This window comes from Protopterus annectens, chromosome 4.part0, assembly GCF_019279795.1.
Source record: "Protopterus annectens isolate FY-2018-M chromosome 4.part0, PAN1.0, whole genome shotgun sequence".
NCBI lineage: Eukaryota > Metazoa > Chordata > Ceratodontiformes > Protopteridae > Protopterus > Protopterus annectens.
This window is the reverse complement of record NC_056733.1, coordinates 776,512,035-776,533,807: the sequence shown is the minus strand read 5'-3', so window position 1 is coordinate 776,533,807 and position 21,773 is coordinate 776,512,035. Positions and strand designations below refer to the sequence as shown.

General features: G+C 44.8%; 1 protein-coding gene across 1 annotated transcript in view; it reads right to left on the bottom strand.

The window, feature by feature from the left end:
• The window catches only part of PI4KA (phosphatidylinositol 4-kinase alpha), a gene marked incomplete at its 5' end in the record, with an annotated part of 2,160,482 nt that overhangs the window by 1,120,855 nt on the left and 1,017,854 nt on the right, over positions 1–21,773 (bottom strand).

The window sequence follows — 21,773 nt, the reverse complement described above, 5'->3', positions numbered from 1 at the left end:
AACAGTTACAGACATAATATGCCCTGGAAAAAAAAACATGTTGATGTGATGTTCTGAAAAAAAATGTACTCAAAGTATAAAGAGTACGCCGAGCTACACCTTTGGATTGGAGTGAATGGCCATCTTACCCATGATGGCAGTTTTGGTTCACCATACAGTTGACACCTAGCAGTAGTACTATGCATTACACCCACTGGATTCAGAGCCTGATGAGCTTGTGTGTTTCACTTTATTTGCAGTCATATACTGAGAGAAACTCATCACACAGATGCACACGTTCTGTCAGGATACAGAAACAGTGGAGTACAGAATAACTGCTGAAGGGGGATTCTCACAATGGTAAAGGTAAGCTGACCTGCAGGAAAGTACAGTTGTGTACACTTACCATAAATGTAGATGTTAGAGTGTATTCACTGTTGCAGTCATCACACTTGGGTTGTCCTGCCAGGGGTAGCCCTCAGTCGGCCCGAATACCAGAGGCTTAGTATTTCTGCGTCGGTTGCTGTCACTTCAGAACTTAACGTCAGGTCGTCAGTGGTATAAAATGAGGCAGCCAAAGCCATTACCATCAGTCTTTCTTGCCGAGGAGCCCAAAAGCAGAAGCAGTTTGCACGAGTGCCGGTCGGCCGCTACCTGAGTTTAATTTCTGAATTGAAGTTGAAGTCTTCTGAAGCCAAGTACCCTGTTAGGGATTCTTTTTTTTTGCTCTAACCGATGTCAAAAAAGTTAACAGTTGTCTTGCTTGTGGAAAGCAAATACCACACAGAGACTTCCATTCTTACTATGTCACCTGTTTAGGCCCAGACCATGACGTACCTCGCTGTCGCTTTTGTGCTTTTGTTCAACGCCAGAACTATATGACATTGGGACCTTACTGTAGCTAAATATTTTCACTCTCGGTCCCCGTATTCCGATATGGCTTCAGTAAGCCATCCAACTACCGATCTTCCAAAAAAAACCTAAGGATAAAGACAGAGACAAACAACACAGGTCCAAAACTGCCGACACTTCTGTTAAGCTAGTCATCAGTTCTCCGGTCCTCAGTGAGGCGCTTTCACAGCCCCTGATGCCCACTTCTGTGGATTAGCAGGCCGCTACTGAGACCCGTTCGGAGTCCGGTATGCCACAAGACTCTTCTTTGACTAAGGATCCTGCGGATGTCTTTACCTTGGATAGGTCCGGAGTTGCTGAGCAGGCACCGGCTTCCGAGGAAGTACTTTGTACTTCCGATACTCGACACAAACTGACAATGTCTTTCACGTCTTCAGTTCTTTCTAAAACTACCAAGTTTCTAAGGCCCAGGGTACGAACTACACCTAAAAAACAGATGACCCAAGCGCATGCACCTGCTTCCATGCCTCGACCTCAAATGTTTAAAATGGCGGAAGACCTTATCATGCTTATTAGGGTAAGTCAGCCTACCCCTTCCAAAAGAAACAGCCGACGCCATTACATCAGTTTTTCTTGCCTCAACTGTCAGGAGCCCCCAAATAAACAGCTATGTTATGGTAGAACACCACCACCAGTAGACAGTAAATACAAAAAATTCCCTGTAAGGAGTGAGGAAGAGAGAGAGAGAGAGAGAAGGGGGATAGAGGGTGGGAAACCAGGACTGCAACAGTTAATACACTCGAACATCTACATTTATGGTAAGTGTACACAACTGTACTATGTTCTTCGTGTTTCAATGTTGCAGTCATCACACTTGAGTTGATTCCCAAAGCAGAAGAAAAGGGTGGAGGCAGTCAAGAAGACTGGGGGCTGGCTAGGATGCCCTGCAAGACTGCAGTTGCAAAGCCTGCCCTGGATTTGGAGAAGATAGGCAGGTGGTCATGCTTGGTGAAGGTATGAACAGAAGTCCATGTTGCAGCCTCCAGGATGTCCCTGGTGGGGACCCCCTCTGAGAAAAGCTGCAGAGGTGGAGGTTGCCCTGGTGGAATGCGTCCTGACCCCCTTAGGGGGAGGTTTCCCGTGGTGTTTGTAGCAGAATTGGATGCAGTGTGCTATCCATTTGGAGATTGTTTGTTTGGATATGGCCTTGCTCTCTGCCCCTGCTGCAAAGCTAACTAGCAATTAGTCAATTTTCCTACAAGATTTAGTCCTGTCCAGGTAGAATCTGAGCTGTTTGTGCTCATCTAGGGAGTGCAAAATTATTTCCCCCTTGTTTTGTGTGTTAAGAAAAAAGGTGGGCAAATTAATTGATTGGTTGAGAGCCACACTGGACACCACTTTAGGCATGAAAGTTGGGTTAGTCCTGAGGGAGACCCCGTCAGCATGGAAAATGATGACATACAAAATGATACAGCCATGAGTGCTTGTAGCTCTGAAACTCTTCTAGCTGAAGTGATGGCCAGAAGCAAGGCTGTTTTTCAAGAAAGGAATTTTAACTCTGCTGAAGCTGCTGGCTCAAAGCGGGGTAGGGTGATTTTTTGCAACAAAAAGGTAAGGTCCCAAGCTGGTGTAGGAGCTCTTCTAGGTGGCCTTAAATTGTTAGCCCCTCTTAAGGACTGTTTGATGAGAGGGTGTGAGAAGAGAGGTGGCTCGGTGTTGTAATGAGCAGAGATGGCAGAAGCATGAATTTCAATAGAAGAGAAGGATAGGCCCCTGTGTAGTAGGTCTGCTAAGTAATCCAGGATAAGAGGTTGGGAGGGCTGTGCTGTTTCAGCTCCTTTAGCCTGGATCCAGGTGCAAAATCTTTTCCACTTGTCGGCATAGGATTTTCTAGTGCTGGGGCATCTGGCCTCACACATAACATCTAGGATTTCTTTGCTTAGGCTGGCAGCTGGAGGAAAGGTCAGGGGAATAAGCCAGGCTGCCAGGTTCAGGGTCTGCAACTGTGGATGCAAGAATTCTCCATTCTTCTGGGTCAGGAATGTTGGGATCTGGGGTAGGTGGCAGGGGTGACAGGTTGCGCAGCAGTGGGTACCAGTGCTGGCATAAGCAGTCTGAGGCAATCAAGATTGCCCTTGGTTTTTCCTCCCTTATTTTGAGCAGTACCATTGAAATTAGTGGTACAGGGGGAATTGCATAGATTGAGAGGTTTACCCATTGGAAGGACAGAGCACCCACTTTTCAAGACTTGCTGTGAAGTTCCCTGGTGCAGAATTTGCTGAGCTGGTGATTGTTGTGGGATGCAAAGAGGTCCACCTTCAGGGTGACCCATTTCTGGGTTACAAGGCTGAAGGTTCTGTGGTCTAGCTGCCACTCGTGTGGGTCTAGCAGGTTTCTGCTTAAGTTGTCTGCCAGAGAGTTTAGGGAGCTTGGCAGGAATTGTGCTAGCAGGTGAATCTGCATGGTTGAAGCAGTGTGCCAAAGAGGCATAGTGAGCCTGCAGAGAGGATAAGAGCGAGTTCATACCTGCTTGTTGATACACCACATCACTGTGGTGTTGTCTGTTTTGATCACTAGAGGCCCCGTGAGAGTAGGGGTCTGAAAGCTGTCAGAGTATGCTGAACAGCTAGCATCTCTTTTTGGTTGATGTGCAGATGTATTTGATTTGGGCTGGAATGGCCCTGAATGCACCTACCGTCCAGGTGTGCACCCCAGGCATAATCTGATGAGTCTGTGGTGAGGGTCTGGATGGCGTGGGGTTGTGAGAAGGGAAGACCCTTGTTGTGGTTGCATGCTGCTGCCCACCAAAGAAAATCTTTCCTTAGACAGGGTATCATAGGCATGAAAGTTTCCAGGTCTTGAGAGTGTTGACACCAAATGCTTTTTAGGTACCATTGTAGTTTCCTCATATGCAGTCTAGCATGTAGAATGCAGGAGGCCATGAACCCTAGAGCTTGCAAGATTTTCCTTGCGGATAAACTGGGTTCTGGTGGCTAGTTGAGAGAAGTATAGCCTGTCAGGTAGGCTTGTTTTTCTGGAGTAAGGAGTGCCACCTGGGATGCTGTGTCCAGGCTTGCTCCCAGGAATACAATTTTTTGAATAGGGACTAGTTTTGATTGCTTTTCGTTTATAGTATACCTCAGGGAGGTCAGTAGGTCCTTTACAAAGCTCAGGTGCTGTAACAGCTTTTCCTGACTGTCTAACTGAATCAGGCAGTCGTCTAAGTGGGGGTAAATGTGAATTTTTCTTTGTCTGCAAAAAGCAATGTTTGGAGCCAGGCATTTTGTGAAAACTCTGGGAGCAGTGGATAAGCCAAAGGGAAGCGCAGAGAACTGAAAGTGCATAAATCCTGCCCTGAAACGTAGATATTTCCTGCAAGATTCCCTGATTGGGATGTGTAGGTAGGCCTCTTTTAGGTCTAGGGTGGCTAACCAAGCATCCTTGGAAAGTATAGGAAGAAGCTGCTGGAGGGGGTGAGCATTTTGAATTTTGGTATCACCAGGAAGGTGTTTAGAATTGATAGATCGAGGATTGGGCGCAAGGTGCCCTCTTTTCTGGGTACCATTAAAAGCCTGTAATAGAAACCTTGGCCTGTCTGATCTGCAGGAACAGGCTGTATTGACCTCAAGGAGAGCAGGGAATGGACTTCTTTTTTGGCCTCAGCCTACTGGTTTGGAGGAAGATCTGGGAACCCTTTTGGGGTTGGCAGAGTGTGGAAATAAAATTTGTATCCCTGGGACACTATGTTGAGGACCCATCGGTCACTGGTAATAGAGGCCCAGTTGGTTGCATGGGATTAGCGTTTTACTCCTAGGGGCACAAGTAAGTGGGCAGAGGCAAGGGGTGGAGGTGTAAAGTCACTGAGTTCTTTCCATAAGGGGGTGGCTTAGCACTCCCTGTTTTTGAAGTGGAGGAACTCCACTGCTTAGATCTCTGCATTCCCTGGGACTGCTGTCTGGGGAGTCTGCTTGCCCTAGGTCTTGGCTGAGCTGGCCTGGAGGGTGCCAGAAAGGACCAGTGCTTGGAGGGGCAATGCCTACTGAACCTCGGAGACTGGACCTGTAAAAAGTCTAACTGTCTGCAAAGATTTAGCTTTTTATTCCATCTTTTTTAAGACCTATTCTGCCTCGGTGCCAAACATATGGTCTTTGTTCAATGAAGCGTCCAATAGTTTTGATTTGACATGGTCTGGCAAGGACTGTTCCTTAAGCCAAGCGTGCCTTCAAAGTACAGAACCAGTGACTGCTGTCCTGCAAGATGCTTCTAGGGCGTCAAAGCCACACTGCAAGTTGTGTTTAGTAACTTGGCTTGCAGAATGCATAAGCTCTTGTAATTCTTTTTTTTCTGCACAAGCAGGAAAGGTAGATATTTTTAGTTTGAGGAGTTCCATGGTATGTTGCTGGTATTTCAGCATGTGGTACAGACAATTTAGTGCTCTAATGGCAAGAGGTGCCGAGGTGTATACTTTTTTACCCCATCTGTCTAAAGCTCGGGAATCCCTGTCCGAGGGGGTGGGATTCTTAGCTGTGGTTGCTTTAATTCCTTTAGGTCCTTGGGCGATTTCGATTACACTACCATTAACTGGGAAAGCCAGCAGTAGGATATTTGAAAATGAATTTGTGAGAGTCAGGGACTGTGTAATACTTGGAGAAAGGATGACGGGAGTCAAACTGGATTCCATAAAGACATCATCCACAACATCCAAGACAGGAGGAATGGTTAAAGGTCTGTGCTGTGGTAAATCTAAAAATTCCCTGAGTCTCTTTTTGGACTGTGGGGAGTCCTGACATTCCCATTGGAAATGCTCCCTTAAAGTATGTAAAGTTTCACCAAATGAAAAATCCTCTGGAGGAGAGGCACAAAGAATGGATTCCTTTGCATCTGAATCCTCATTAGCAGATAGGGGTTGCATGTCTTCATATTCAGAAACCTCGGAGTCACTGGACTCCTGGTCAGATAACACTGCTGGGGCAAGTCTCTTTTTCTTTTGGAAGAGGTAAGCTGGCTTCCCCTAATAAGCATGATAAGGACTTCCGGCATTTTAAGCATCTGAGATTGAGGCATGGAAGCAGGTGCATGCACTTGGGTCATCGTTTTTTTTAGGCATAGTTTGTACCTTGGGCCTTAGAAACTTGGTAGTTTTAGAAAGAAATGAAGATGCAAAAGAAGTCATCAGTTTGTGTTGAGTACTGGTAGTGCGAAGAATGTAATACTGTGCCAATACTGAGAATAAGGAAAGCTTTCAAAGCAAAGTTGTCTAATTGAGCCCCCTGTTGGGCGGAGTCAAAGCAAAGAGTCCGACCCCCTAGTACCACGGGGGTTTGGCAGCCGGAGGAAAGAGTGTCAGGGGTTATGAATGGTGTTTTCAAGACACCAGTTTCTGAGTCAGCGGGGCTCCCAAGGCCAAGGGGGTCGTTGAAAGCGGTTTGGGCGTTTCAAGTAGGGACCCCGGTTTCAGCTGAGACCGAGACTTGGACACTGTAGGGGTGGAGGCGTGGTTTCAACCGCAAGTGTGTCCGGTCCCTGTCCTTTGTCCGCTTTTGTTAAATGTGAAGAGTCTCCTCATCCGGCCTATAGAATGAAAACTAGCCCCAAAAAATTCTCTGCAACTCTCCGTCCGGACGCCTAAGAGGCGTGTGAAGGAAAGAACAGGCTGAACAGGCCGACATCGTGGGGTCTGGGCTTAGGCAGGGGGAGGCAGTAAGAGGGAAATCCATATGAGGTATTTGTTTCACAAGTTAAGCAATTATTAACTCTTCCTCGGAAGCCGGTGCCTGCTCAGCGGATCCGGACTCATCCAAGGTAGAGACATCCGCAGGATCCTTAGTCAAAGAAGAGTCTCGTGGCATACCGGACTCTGAACGGGTCTCGATAGCGGCCTGCAAATCCACAGAAGCGGGCATCAGGGGCTGCAAAAGCACCTCAATGAGGACAGGAGAACTGACAACTAGCTTAATTGAAGTGTCGTCGGCAGTTTTGGACCTGTGAGGACTGTCTCTGTCTTTATCCTTATGTTTTTTCGGAAGATCGGTAGTCGGATGGCTTACCGAAGCCATATCGGAATACGGGGACTGAGTGTGTAAATATTTAGCTACAATAAGGGCCCGACGATGTATAGTTCTGGCGTTGAACAAAAGCGACAGCGAGGTACGTCGTGGTCTGGGCCTAAACAGGTGACGCAGTAAGAATGGAAGTCTCAGTGTGGTATTTGCTTTTTACAGGCGAGACAACTGTTAACTTTTTCTGACATCGCTTAGAGCTAGAAAAAAGGGTCCCCAACAGGGTACTTAGCTTTAGAAGACTTCAACTTCAATTAGGAAATGAAACTCAGGTAGCGGCAGACTGGCACTTGTGCGAACTGCTTCTGCTTCAGGCTCCTCAGCAAGAAAGGCTGATGTAATGGCATCAGCTGCCTGATTTTATACCACTGATGACCTGACGTCAGTCTTGGAGCGACAGCAACCGATGCAGAAATACTAAGCCTCTGGTATTCAGGCCGACTGAGGTTTACCCCTGGCAGGATAACCCAAGTGTGATGAGTGCAACAGTGAAACATGAAGAACATCAGCAAGTTAACACACTCCCTCCCAACTGCTGCTAGACTGATATTCCTGGTCAGGAATGAATAGGGTTCTCACCTAACCTCAGGAATGGCCACCTCATATCCCCAGAATGAATGGGCCAAATGGGTTCAGGTAGGGGCGCCATCAGATGAGATACAGAGGAAAGAAAAAAGTTAGTCGTCTATTAACAAACATATGTTTTATCCTCACAGATTTTACAAATTAATGGCAACAGGAAGCTTGGTTCTCAAGATACTAACTGCACTAAGGAAATTCAGTAAAAATGCAGATAACTTATTTTTTTCATGTGAAAACTTGCCATTCCTGCTAGGTACATTAAGGGTGTCCCTTTTATAGGAGTGGCAAGGAGCATCAAATAAGTTATAAAACAGTAACAGCAAAATTAAGTATGCACTTTGATGACTGCACACAAGATGCAGATACAGAGATAAAGCTATCAGATGAAATGCCACAACCTTGTAACACAGATGGTGTATCATACAGAATATAAAAAGAAAACTAGAAAATTTTTACATCCAAAAAGATGCCACAAGAAAAAAAGTGTCACTACATAAAAAGAACCCACCATTAATGTAAACCATGTACTTACTGCATCCTTTTCATCCCAGTCTGACTGACACGACTATTGGGTTTGCAGCTGTTTGTCAGATCTGACCTGGCCTTGAGCTCTAATTTTTTCTCTTCCATAAACCCTTGCACCCTCCTAGCTTAAGAATATGTCTGCCCACTGATACAAATAAAAATATATATATCCATACCTATATATATATATATATATATATATATATTTCTCTGTCTATATATCTATACATCTATATCTTTCTATCTACATATCTGTACATCTATCTCTCTCTATACACACACACACACACACACACACACACACACACACACACACACACATACATATACATAAAATCAACACACACACACACAGATAGATAGATAGATAGATATACAAGGAAAAAGAGACATGAATGAGAAATGTAGCTGCTGCTACTAAACTGTGAGAAATATGACAATTTGGAAGACGGAATAAGGGGGGTGTCAAATCAGACTGGGATGAAAAAGATCCAATATCACGGCAAGTACATAACTTCCATATCTTATTTCATCCATCTGTCCAGTATCACTACTGTCACAGTATCCCAAGATATCTTCTTCTAAGGTGGCATCATGGCAGGCTATCTTTTAGAACCAAAGAGCCAAAGGAACCTAGTGCTCTGGATAGGAGAATCATGTCTAATTTATGTTTAGCAAAGGTGTGCAATTACATCCTATTGCAGCATTACAAATTTCCTCTACACGAGTTTCTAAAGAAGGCTATGGAGATCATAGGTCCAGTCGAATAATCTTTTGGTTTAGCAGGAAGGAATCCTGTTATTATGTGAATAAACAAAGGTAATGTAATCAGACAACCATGTTTACAGTGTTTGCTTACAAATCCTTTATCCCTGTCTTGTTTTAAGCAAGGAACAAACAACTGGGAATATTTCCTAAAGGTTTTAGTTTTGTGAAGATAAAACCATAGTTGCCTGTGGACCTCCAATGTGTGCAGCAAATATTCTCCACTATTAGAAAGATTAAGGAATGAAACAGAGAAATTGGTTGGTTCAAATTACATTCTGAAGCTACATTTGGAATAAAAGAAGGGTTTGTTCTTAATATGACCAAATTCTTATGGAACAACAAGAAAGCTGCACTGGAAGATAGCTGAAAAACACTGGTAACATGAGCCACAAAGCAACACAGAAAATTATGAAGTCTACATCACACGGGATCACTCATTACCAACAGTTCAAATGATAGATACTAGAAAACCAAATACAGTGGTCCATGAAAAAAAGGCAAAAGTAGCGTTGATCACTGAAATTGCCACATACAGTGACTACAGAGAGGCACACAGTCATAAAATATCAGAATTTGCAGGCAGAAATGAGAGCAATGTGGAAGAAAAGATACCCAGACAGTTCCAATAGTAGTAGGAGTTACGGGTCTTATAAAAAAGAATCTACAAGCATATTTAGATACGTTACCAATACATGCAACTCCGTACAAATTCTAGGAGGAGCCATTACTGGGCACATTACGGGTGGTGCTTAGAGCACTTCTGGCTGACATCAAAGATTGAAACAATACTAATATTGTGAACTTTTATCATACTTTGACTTAGGAACTGGGTCCATTCCCATCATGTTATTAGAAACCCAAAAGATGGAGAAATTAAAAAAGAAGATAAAAGCATGGAGTTTGGCTGCTATTCTGGAAGAAGGAAAACTTGTTGTTTTCTTGGTGGCCATTACCAGAAAGAAATTTCAATTCCACTTTACAAGCTGACTCAAAGTGTGGTATTTTCAAGACTTCTAGTACAAAATTACAGTCCCATAGTGGAGAATGGTCCTTTACAGGAAAATGAAAGAGAAATAATCTCTATATGAAGGCTTTGCACAGCTTATTTGAGGCCAAAGAGTAATTCTGGAAACCATGAAAATTGGAGATGGATGCCAAATGCACCCTTTATGGTAGAAGAGTCTTCCTCATTAAGAATAGAAAGAAAATGTAATCTATTTGGATTTGGAAAAAGTAAAAGGATCCAAGTTCTGACCGACAGTCCAAGCAGAAAATCTTTTCCATTTACTTTGCAGGTCTTATGGGTAGATTGCTTCTTGGAATCTGATAAAACGTAAATAACTTATGGAAAAGGAATGATCCTTGGCCATTATGGGAACTGGAGATGCTTTGCAGTTAAGCAAAAGATGGAATAATTGTGTAAAATCTTACCATAACCACAGATCTCCTTCTTTTCCATGTTGTAGTATTCTTTGTGTGGGATTTCCAGCCTCAGGCGACCCATACGTCAGCTCCTATACAAAAGCTTCAGCTTGGCTGCTGTAGTTGCATGGGACATCACACGTAGGGCCATAAAACAGGGGCCTTAAATGTGACGTCTGCATGCACAGACCTCAGAACCTGAAAGCCCAGCAGGACAGGTCTAAATAGAGTTGCAAGTGATGTCAACCACTGGATCAAAGAGCCATTTGGTGGTTAAATTGGTCAAAGGGTAGGGTATAACCACCAGGAGACCTAAGACAAGTCAATAATGAGAGAGAGAGTAGAGAAGGGGGGGTTAAGTGGGTGGGAAGGAATACTGCAACATGGAAGAGAAGGACATCTATGGTTATGGTAAGATTTTACACAACTATTCTATGTCCTTCTATTCCTATGCTGCAGTATTCTTGGTGTGAGAGAGTACCACAGCTTAGATAGAAGGGAGGGAGGAGGTAGAAGTAGCTGATTCCACAAAGCCCTGCAGAATTGTTCTGGCAAAACCTGCACATGCTCTGGAGACATTGTCTAGCTTGTAGTGTTTGGTGAAAGTGTGAATGGTGGACCATGTGGCTGCTTCCAGGATTGATGCAGTGTCCAGGCCTTTTAAGGAAGCTTTTGAGGCTGCCACTGCCCTGGTAGAGTGAGCCCTTACTTCCTGTGGGTTTTTTGCCGTGGTTTGAGTAACACAGGCAAATCGTTTTTCTAATCCAACATGCAATGGTTTGTTTTTAGGCTGCCTTTCCCAGGGCCCTGGGGTGGAAGGAAACAAAAAAATGATTGGATTTTCTTAGGGATTTGGTTTTGTTTAGGTAAAACCTTAGCTATCTGTGTACATCCAAGGAGTAGAGTACTCTCTCACTTTCACTGATGGGAGAGGGGAAGAAGATGGGTAGATGAATAGATTGGCTTAAGGACAGATCATTGACCACTTTAGGCATAAAGGAAGGGTTGGTTCATAGGGTTATCTTGTCCTTGTGGAAGGTAGTGTACGGAGGGCAGGCCATTAGGGCCTGTAATTCTGACACGCTCCTGGCTGAAGTTATAGCCACTAGCAGTACTGTCTTTCATGTCCACACATGCAGAGTAGCCATACTAACAGGTTCAAATGGAGACTGTGTGAGTTTTAGGAGGATGAAGTTTATGTCCCAGGGTGGTGGGATGGGTTTTCTTGGTGGTCTGATGTGCAAGACCCCTTTTAAGAATAGCTTAACACTGAGCCTGGCTAGTAGGGGAGGGTCCAGTGTCAGGCAGGTTGAAACTGCTGAAAGGTGAACTTTCACTGAAGAGTATCAAAGTCCCCTCTTAACTAGTTGACACACATAGGCAAGAACTAGGGATGGATCTGCGATGCATGGATCCCTGTCCTTGCCCAGACACCATTTGGAAAATCTCTCCCATTTAGTTAAGTAAGATTTCCTTGTAGTAGGTTTCCTGGCCTCCCTCAGAACTGAAAGTATATCCTCTGAGTAGTGGTGCCTGAAGGGAATTAAAAGTTTATCACCCACAATGTCAGTACCAACATCTGCAAGTGTGGGTGAATGAGGGTTCCCTTTTGTTGTCAGAAGGCCCACCTTGTGGAGTAACTTGTGGTGATTGCCCTTGGCTAGCTTGAAAAGTAGGGGAACCAGTGTTGCCTTGGCCAGTAGGGGGTCACCAACAAGATTTTTCGTTTGTCTCTCCTGATTTTAAGGAGGACTTTTTGAATTAATGGGAAGGGTGGAAAGGCATGCAGAAACCTCTCCTTCCATGAAATGCTGAATGCATATATTCTCCATGCTAGTGGAGAGTTGGTCTTGGAGCAGAAAGCCTGCAGGTGTCTATTCTCTGGGGATGCAAACAAATCTACTTGAGGTGTGCCCCACCAGTGGACAATGTCTAGAAAGACATTCCTGTCCAGCATCCATTCGTGATTTGGAGAAGATTTCCTGCTGAAAAGGTCTGCTTGCTTGTTGTCCTGTGAGGGGATGTAGGATGCCTGCAGGGACAGATTGTGCTGTAAGGCTAGGTCCCAGATTAGTAAGGTTAGTCTGCAGAGGTGGTAGGCTTTTGTCCCTCCCTGCTTGTTGAAGTACTACATAACTGTGGTGCTGTCTGTTATTATTATAACACCTGGTTGTAAAAGGGGAAGAAAGGCTTTCAATGCCAGAAGGACTGATGTCATTTTCCTCACATTTATATGTTTGTTCTTTATGGAAGGGTACCACTTTGCTTGTACACCCTGTAGTTTGAAACTGTAGCTCCTCATCCTAGGTCTGATGCATCTGTATGCATGAACTGGTTTGGGGTGGATAACTGTAGTGGAAGGCCCGGGTTCAGCTGGATTTGCTGAATCCACCATTTTAGTTCTGACTGTAGGCAGGGCAAGAGGGTAATTTCTTGCTCTAAAGGATTGCTGGTGTTGTGACCATACATTTTTTAGATATCACTTTTCACATGTGCATTCTGGCTAACAGTAGCATGGGAATGATGGTTGCTATTAAGCCCAATATTCGTAGAAACTGCCTTGTAGTTATCTGTTGGGTCTACATAAGGCTTTTGAAGTGGGAGGACAAAGAGTTGACTTCGTCCTGGGGAAGAAAGGCTTTCATTACGTCTGTCCTGATCCTACAACCCAGAAATGTTTTGCCTGGTTCTGGGATCAAGGAAGATTTTGGGAAATTGAGGGTGAATCCCAGTCTTTGAAGTAGGCAAATGGTGAACTGTAAATGGATTTGCAGGGTTGCCTTGCATTCTGCTAGAATAAGGATGTCCAGGTAAGGATAAATCTGAATCCCTTGTGTTCTGCAATAAGCTATGGCAGGTGCCAGGCATTTTGTGAACACTCTGGGAGCAGTGGACAAACCAAAGGGCAATGCTGTAAATTGGAAGCGAGAGGAGAGTCCAGAAAAATGTAAGAATTTCCTGTGGGAAGGTTGTATGGGGATGTGCAGATAGGCTTCTTTCAGGTCAAGTGTGGCCATGAAGGCCTGGGCTGGTATAAGAGGGAGTAAAGTTTGTAGGGACAACATTCTGAAGGTGGGAACCTTTAAGAATATGTTTAGATAGTAGAGATCTAGAAGGGGCTTCCATGGTCCATTTTTATTGGGAACCAGAAACAGTCAAGTAGAAGCCTTTTCCTTCCTGCTCTGGAGGGACAGGGTCTATTGTTCCCAGGTTCAGAAGGTCTTGTAAAATCTGTGGCAAGAGGGGTGACTGATTTCTTAGGGAGAAGGTTATGCCCCTTAAGAAGGGGCCTTTCTCTCCAAGAAAGGAAGTATCCTTTTTTGAACTATAGCCAGAACCGATTTGTCTGCAGTGATGATTTTCCAAAAGGGGAGGCAGTGGGATAGGCAGGCAGAAAGGGGAAGGTGGGAAAGGCAGTCATGCATTGTTGGGTTCTCCTCTGTTTTAAAAGGGATGTCTAGTGGGGAGGGGGTGCTGTGAGATAGATGGCCTGAAAGAGGTTTGTCTTCTGGCCCCTCTTCTGTGTCTGGAAGAGAGAGGTCCAGAACAGGAGGGGTTTCTTCTGACAAATGTAGTCTTAGCAGGGTAATTCCTGTAATATTTAGGAATAGGAGACACAAGAAGATGTTTGATGTCTTGCAATTCATTACTCTTTTCTTGTGGATTTTTAAAATGTTTTGAAAAAATCTGCTGTTTACCAAACAATAAGTTAGGGTCTAGAGGAGTATCTAAGATTTTAGATGAAGTCCTCTGGTAGGTGTTGTAGAAGTAGCTAGGAATAGCTTTGAAGTACAGAGGCTACAGACCTTGCAGAGGCCTCTGCAGCATCATAACTACATCCAATGGAATGTCTGGCTACTTGGGCAGCCAGAGATAGTTTAGATGCTATGTCAGATTTAGTGGGGTCATCTGGAGTAGCAGCCAGCAGAGTAGAGGCTTGACAGACAAGGTCCAGAGCATATTTGGTCATATGGGTTTGACAGTTGATGGCTCTGAAGGCCAGTGTGGAAGAGGTGTAAACCTTCTTTCCAATTCTATCCATAATTTTACTGTCCTTGTCTGTAGGTAGGAGAGAGGCAGACAGAATCAGCCTGGATTGTTTATCTGGTGATACTGCAATCACAGCAGGGTCTGCCAGTGGTGGTTTGATTAGAAATTAATTTCTGGTCATCAGACACTTTGCAGAAGTGATCTGGCCTCTTATGGGCAGGGGGCTGAGAGTCTGGGTTCTTAGATGCTGAAGAAAAGGCATCTAAATACGCAGGGATGACAGGAGGAATGGAAGAAGGGGAAGAAGATTCCGCTTGTAGCAATTCAAAATACATTTTCTGAGAATCAGACATTTGTGAGGTGTCCCATTTGAAGTATTCCTTCATTTTGGTTATGGTCTCTCCAAAGGTGATATCCTCTGGAGGGGAGTCCCATTCGATGGAGTCATCATCTGGGGAGTAATATTCTTGAGGAGAGGCTATTTGGGAGGCATATGAGATTGATTTGTCTGAAGATAAATAATAATCCTCTTGCTCTTCTTCCCTGTCTTGTGAAGTGGACAGTGGAAGAGAGGAGAGAGAGGCAGGCCTAGGGCTGAGGAGAGGAAGGGTAGATGGAGAAGAGGTTGTGGGCCTAAAGGTCATGAAGGCCTGCATCAAAGAAGAAGCGAAGGACTGCCAATCAGATAGGGCTTCAGTGGGTGTAGCCAGATATTTGGTTTTCTGTTTCTTTTTTAATTGAGTAGTCTTATTCGAAGACCTGGAATTGGGTGCATGGCTAAGAGTAGCGGTGTCAGGAGGAGGGATCCCCATCAGAGGCCCGGTTGTGTCTGGTTCCCCCTCGACCTCGGCAGTAGCCAATGTCTGAGTAAGCTCCGTGGACGTGGAAGTCATCAACTGAAAAGTGGCTTCCTCGAAGGTTGCCGAAGTAGATGGATCTGACGGATGTCCCTCAACTCCTTAATCGGCAGCTGGCGGGGCATCCGAAAGCGGAGAGGCAATGGAAGTGGGCCTAGGAATCTTGGCCTTCTTCCGCAGAGGTTCAGTTGGAGCTTCCAAAACAGGATCCATCCTTAGCGCTAATTTTTTTAAGTCAATGATTTTCTAAGTACAGATTGAGAGCAGCCAGATGGCTGTGTAGGGTCTTCGGAATGAAGGATTGGTAGATCGAGCAAGCAGACCAGTTTTGCTCTCAGCCTAGGCCAAAATTACAGCAGTTGTGTGTATTTTTATGTGGAATCTAGTGCCCGCATTGGCATTTACCCTTTTTAGCTGACAACAGCTAAAGGTTACTACAACAAACCAAGCTTTAGTGAGAAGTTCAGGAAGAAAAAACCCCAACAGGGTGCTTACCTTTTAGACGTCTTGTGGTGAAGGAGTGAAGCACACAATGTAATGGTTGTCTGTGGCTGAAACGTTCTGGGGTCTGTGCGTGCAGACATCACATTTAAGGCCCCTGGTTTATGGCCCTATGTTTGATGTCCCACGCAACTACAGCAACCAAGCTGAAGCTTTTGTATAGGAGCAGACATACGGGTCACCTGAGGCGGGAAATCTCACACCAAGAATATTGCAACACAGAAACAAAAGGACATTATGAAGTTCTGATTGAGGCTGACCAAAAGGAAAAGAGGATCTGGTTTTAGGTCTACAAGCCAGAGAGGCTTATTTAAGTGAGGCCAGAGCACGAGCAACCAGATCTGCCTCAACTATTGAAAGGCAATGAGAAATACAGTTGATCTGCGTGAAGATACTTTCTGAAGGAATGTGGGAATGAGAAAAATAGGTGGGAAGACTTACAGAAGAGACTGAGGAGGCCAATAAAGTACAGTTGTGTACACTTAACATAAATGTAGATGTTCAAGTGTATTCACTGTTGCAGTCATTACATTTGGGTAATCTGCTGGCAGGTTGCCCTTAATCGGCCTGAATAACAAAGTCTTGGGTCCTGCGTCGGTTGCTGTCTCCTCTTCCATGATGTCAGGTCATCAGGTGTATAAAACATGCAGCCAAAGCCATTTTATTCAGTTTTTCTTGCCCCAGATGTCAGGTACCCCCCAAATGGGGAGCAAAGATATACATGTATATAAATAAAAAGTACATATATATATAAATACACTTTTAGAAACATAAACTTTACCTTCATCTAAAAGCAAATACACCACAAAGGCTTTTGTGTATAGTGAAGGAAAGAAAAGGTATAAAAAGGAGGATGGCGGGTGGGCAACCGGGACTGCAGCAGTGAATACACTCGAACATCTACATTTATGGTAAGTGTACACAACTGTACTATGTTCTTCGTGTTTCACTGTTGCAGTCATTACATTTGGGTAGAATCCCAAAGCTATGGATGGGAGGATGGAACTAAACAGCATTAGGAGTGGCTATAAGGCCCTGCAGAACTGCAGTGGCAAAGCCTGCCCTGGAGTTGGAGAAGAGAGACAAATGATAATGCTTTGTTAAGGTATGGACAGAGCTCCAAGCAGCAGCTTCTAGAATGTCTTTGGTTGGAACCCCTCGGAGAAAAGCTGCTGAAGTAGAGGCAGCCCTGGTGGAATGTGATCTGATCCCCTTGGGCACAGGTTTACCATGGTGCAAGTAGCAGAAACGAATGTAGCGGCTTATCCATTTAGAAATAGTCTGCTTTGATATAGCCTTCCCCTCTGACCCTGCAGCAAATGCTACCAGTAGTTGCTCAGACTTTCTTAGAGATTTTGTCCTGTTTAAGTAGAATCTTAGTTGTCTGTGTACATCCAATGAATGCAGAATCCGCTCCCCCTTGTTCTGCAGATTTGGCTAAAATCTTGGCAGGTGAATGGTCTGGTTAAGAGCCACACTGGATACCACCTAGGCATAAAAGAATGTTTGGTCTTGAGGGACACCCTGTCCGGGTAAAATATAATAAAAGGCTCCACTGCCATGAGAGCCTGTAGTTCTGAAACCCTTCTTGCTGAAGTGACTGCCAAGAGAAAAGCTGTTTTCCAAGATAGAAATTTTATATCCGCAGTAGCCACTGGTTCAAAAGGAGGCAGGGTGAGGTTTTCCAGCACAAAACTGAGGTCCCATGCAGGAGTTGGTGATCTTCTGGGAGGCCTTACATTTTGGCCCCTCTAAGATACTGTTTAAGCAGAGGATGAGAAAAGAGGCTCTGTGTTGTAATGAGCCAAGATGGCAGAGGCATGGATTTTTATTGAAGAAAAAGATAGGCCCTTGTCAAGCATCTCAGTCAAATATTGTAAAATCTGAGGAATATTGGGCTTTGCTGTGTCTGTTCCTTGTGCTTGGTTCCAAGCACAGAATCTCTTCCATTTATCAGCATAAGATTTTCTAGTACTAGGCCTTCTGGCTTCCAAAATGACATCCATCACAGATTTACTGAGAGGTGTTGTTTGAATAATTAGTTGATCAGCCATGCTGCAAGATTCAGAGTTTGGAGCGGAGTGTGCAAAATTTGATAGTTCTGCTGAGACAGTAGATGAGGTATTTGAGGCAAGTACCATGAAATAAGTTGAGACATATTCCTTAGAAGTGGGTATCAGTGTTGGCGAGGCCAGTCTGGAGCAACTAGGATCGTTTTTGTTTTTTCCTGTCTGACTTTTAGTAAGACCTTGGAGAGTAGAGGCAGAGGGGGAAAGGCATAGACTGACAGGTTTTTCCAGCTGAAGGATAGGGCATCCACTTTCCATGCTTTTATGCGATGAGTTCTTGTGCAGAATTTGTCCAAGTGATAATTTTGGGGAGAGCCAAATAGATCTATGTCTGGGCTCCCCCATTTCTGTGTTAACATGCTGAAGATCTGTGGATCCAGTTTCCATTCGTGCGGGTCCATAAGATTTCTGCTTAGGTCGTCTGCAAGAGTATTTTGCCTTCCTGGCAGGAACTGAGCTTGAAGATGTATTTGGTAAGTCAAGGCTGTGTTCCACATGGCCACGGCTAGTCTGCAAAGGAGGTAGGAATGTGTACCCCCCTGCTTGTTTATGTACCGCATAACTGTGGTGTTGTCTGTCTTTATCAATAGCTGTCCTGGATGAAGTAAGTCCTTGAAGGCTGTCAGAGCATTCTGAACAGCTAGCATCTCTTTCTGGTTGATATGCAGATGCAATTGGTTTGGGCTCCATTTGCCCTGAATGCATCTCCCTGCCAGGTGGGCCCCCCAAGCATAGTCTGATGCGTCTGTAGTTAGGGTTTGGGTGGCAGGGGGTAGAGTGAATGACAGTCCCTTGTTTTGGTGACATGTCTGCCCACAAAAGAAACTTCTGTTGTAGGCAGGGAATGAGAGGAATCAATGTTTCCAGACTGTGACAATGTTGACTCCATAAACTTTTTAGGTACCACTGAAGTTTCCTCATATGCAGTCTCGCATATGGAATTAGTAGTATGCAGGATGCCATGAACCCCACGCCTGCAGAATTTGTTTTGCAGATAACTGGGTTTTTGTTGCCATTTGTTTGAAGTATGTTGTCAGTTGCCTTTGTTTGTCTGGCATGAGGTAAGCCATCTGGGCAGTTGTATTCAAGCTTGCACCCAGGAATGTAATTATTTGAGAAGGTACCAGTTGTGATTTCTTTTCGTTTATGGTGTACCCTAGGCATGCTAGAAGCCTTTTTACAAACGCCAGATGTTGAAGAAGAGTGTCCTTGTCCTCTGCTTGAATGAGACAGTCATCCAGATAAGGATAAATCTGTATGCTTCTTTGTCTGCAGAATGCAATTACTGGTGTCAGGCACTTTGTAAAGACCCTGGGCGCAGTAGATAAGCCAAAGGGCAGTGCAGAGAATTGGTAATGCAAAAAACCTGCTTTGAAGCGGAGGTATCTTCTGCATGATTCCCTTACTGGATATGCAGGTATGCCTCTTTTAATTCTAGAGTTACTAACCAAGCATTCCTGCCTAGCACAGGCAGTAGCTGTTGTAAAGTCAGCATTTTGAATTTTGGAATGTCCAGGAACATGTTCAAAATCGATAAATCCAGTATTGGACGCCATGAATGGTCTTTTCTGGGTACCTCGAAAAGTCTTGAATAAAAACCTTGCCCTTTTTCCTTTTCTGTTAACGGTTGAATAGCCCCCATATCCATGAGGGACATGACTTGTTTTTGGGCCTCTGCCCACTGGTTTTGTGGCAGATCTGGCCATCCATTTGGAACTGGCAAAGTATGGAAATGAAATCTGTACCCCTGGGATACTATGTTTAATACCCACTTGTCCTGGGTAATTAACTGCCAATTTTGAGCATGAAGTGCTAGTTTTCCCCCCAAGGGGGCTGCCAAAAGGTAAGTGCTTGGTGATGGCATAGGAAAGTCATTGAGACTGCTTACTGTAGGGTTGTGCTTTGTTTCCTCCAGATTTGGAGGTGGAGGCACCCCATTGCTTTGACCTGTAAGAACCCTGTGATTGGTATCTGGAGCCTTTTGAGCATCTGGATTTGCCCTGAGTGGCTCTGTTGGACACAGGAAAGGACCAATTTTAGTAGGCCAATGTCTACTGAACCTGGGTGGCTGCACTTGCAAGAAATCTTTTACAGTTTGCATAGATTTAGCTTTGTCTTCCATTTTCTTTAAAACCTCTTCTGCCTTATTACCAAACAGAGTATCATGCCGCAAAGGGGCATCCAACAATTTAGCTTTAACATGATCAGGCAGACTTTGCTCCTTGAGCCAGGCATGCCTTCTAATCACAGATCCAGTAATGGTGGCCCTACAAGAGGCCTCCATAGGTTCATACTAGGCTATCTGCCCAAGGGCATTTATAAGCCTAGCCCATAGTTATGTGGCTTTCACCACCCCGTTAGTTTGAATAAAACTATGTCTATTATTTTGCTGTGCCTCTGTCAAGCAGTGACACTGAAGTAATCCCTGGGGTATATCTGCGATCTCCCATCCATTGGTCAAGATTCCTCTTGAACAAGGCCAGCGAGGTGCTCTGCCTCACATGTACCGGGATTTTGTTCCACAGCATAGGGAGTCTCTGGGTGATGAATCTGTCCCACCAGCACGTTCTATTAATAACCGTGTCAAGGTTTAAGTCTCCCGCCCTTGTGGTTCTGAGGGATCTAGATTTTATGAGGTGAAGCATATTCATCAAATCTGGGTTTGACATGGCCTTATATGTCAGGCACAGGTCACCTCTGAGCAAGCGGTATGAGACTGAATAGAGCTGGAGTTCTTTCAGTCGGGCAGCATAAGACATATTTTTGAGACCCTTTATCCTTTTGGTGAGGAACTTTGGGGCCTTTCCAGCTGCTGCAGGTGTCGGGTCAGATACATTCGAATGGGGCACTGTACTCAATCATAGGTCTAATGAGTGATGAGTACAGGGGCGATGACCTCCTTGATCTAGATGTAAATCCCTTCATGATCAGGTGGGCAATGTAGAAGGTTTTCCTAACTACTTTAGCAACTTGAGTGTCAAACGAAAGGCTACTGTCAACCTGGGTCCCCAGATCCCTGATGACTTCTTCTGTGCTCAGTGGATTGCCACCTATATGGTAGCTAGGGGTAACCTTGATTTTCCCGAAGGGTATGACTATGCATTTCTTGGCGTTTAACTTTAGGCCATGGCTCTGACACCAGTTATCCGTTTCTGTGAGGCCCTTCTGAAGGATATCTGTCTCAGATGTGTTTTCGACTATGGTGCCCAGTTTGCAGTCATCTGCAAACTTTGTCAGCCATAACCCTCCTGTGTTTGCTTGTACTTCAGAAAAGTAGATGCCGAACAAGAGTGGACCCAGGACTGAGCCCTGTGGGACACCACTTGTGACAGGCTTTGAGTCTGACATGGCTCCAGCAACTCTGACCCTGTGGGTTCTGTCACTTAGCCAGTTTGCAACCCATCTTGTGATGTATGGGTTTACATTCAAGCTGATGAGTTTTCGATGATACCTGAGTGGGGTATTGTGTGAAGGCCTTTGCCAGGTTGAGGTAGGCTGTATGGACTGCCTTTCCCTCATCAATGGCCTTGGTGACTGTCTCAAAAGTCAACCAAGTTTAAAAGGCATGATCTGCCTTTGACAAAGCCAAACTGGGTTGGATCCAAAGTCTGCAAGTTCCCTATGTCTTTATTTATGAGTTCCATTATGATCCTCTCCATGGCTTTGCAGATAAGGCTTGTCAAGCTAATGGGACGGTAATTTCCAGGGTCGGTGGAGGCACCGCCCTTGTGAAGTGGGACCACAGTCGCCGTGCGCCACTCCTTGGGCACGTATCCTGAGGTGAGGCTAAGATTAAACAGCTGTCCTAACTGCGGGTTTAATTCCTCATTGAGTTAAGTGGAGCACACAGCCGGGGACACCATCCGGTCCCATGGATGCTGTGTTTTTGCCTTGGAGAGAGCAGTTCTCACCTGGGCGTTGGAGATGTTTGGGGGCTACAATCCTCTGGTATAGATATCTCTCCTTTTGGGAGAAGTTTGCACTGAACCTGTCAGCCAGTATGTTGGCAATGTGTGTAGGTTCAGTAATCTTCACATCATTTTGAACTAATTCTGAGCATATCTGGGAGTTTCCTCCTAGGTTTCTAACATAGCTAAAGAAGGCCTTATGATTGTCTTTTGAGTCCTTGGCGATTTTTCTCTCAAAATTTGCCTTGGATGATTTTATGA